Here is a 325-nt window from a genome sequence, read left to right as displayed (position 1 = left end):
TGCACCCTCCCCCGCGCTCCGCCTCCGCCCTTCGCGAACCGACGCTCCCAAATCGCTCACCGGCTCCCCCGGAACCGGACGACTGTCTCCTCCCCCCCCCCTTTCCCCTTTCCTGTCCCACTCGACATGGCGGCTGCCCGCCGGCCACGGATGCCGCCATCTTCCCGAGCTTCCGGGACACCCAGCATGGCGGAGCGTCGCAGCTTCGCGTCACCGGCCGTGGCGGCCGGTAGACCCAGGCCGGGCGGCGCGGCCGGGTCCGTGAGGAGGACGCTGGGGCTGAGCCCGCGGCGAGGCGCCAAGGGCGGCGAGGAGCGGAGCGGCG

This window comes from Haliaeetus leucocephalus, unplaced genomic scaffold (genome assembly GCF_000737465.1).
Source record: "Haliaeetus leucocephalus isolate CR32 unplaced genomic scaffold, Haliaeetus_leucocephalus-4.0 Scaffold696, whole genome shotgun sequence".
NCBI lineage: Eukaryota > Metazoa > Chordata > Aves > Accipitriformes > Accipitridae > Haliaeetus > Haliaeetus leucocephalus.
Note: the sequence above shows the minus strand (reverse complement) of the source record.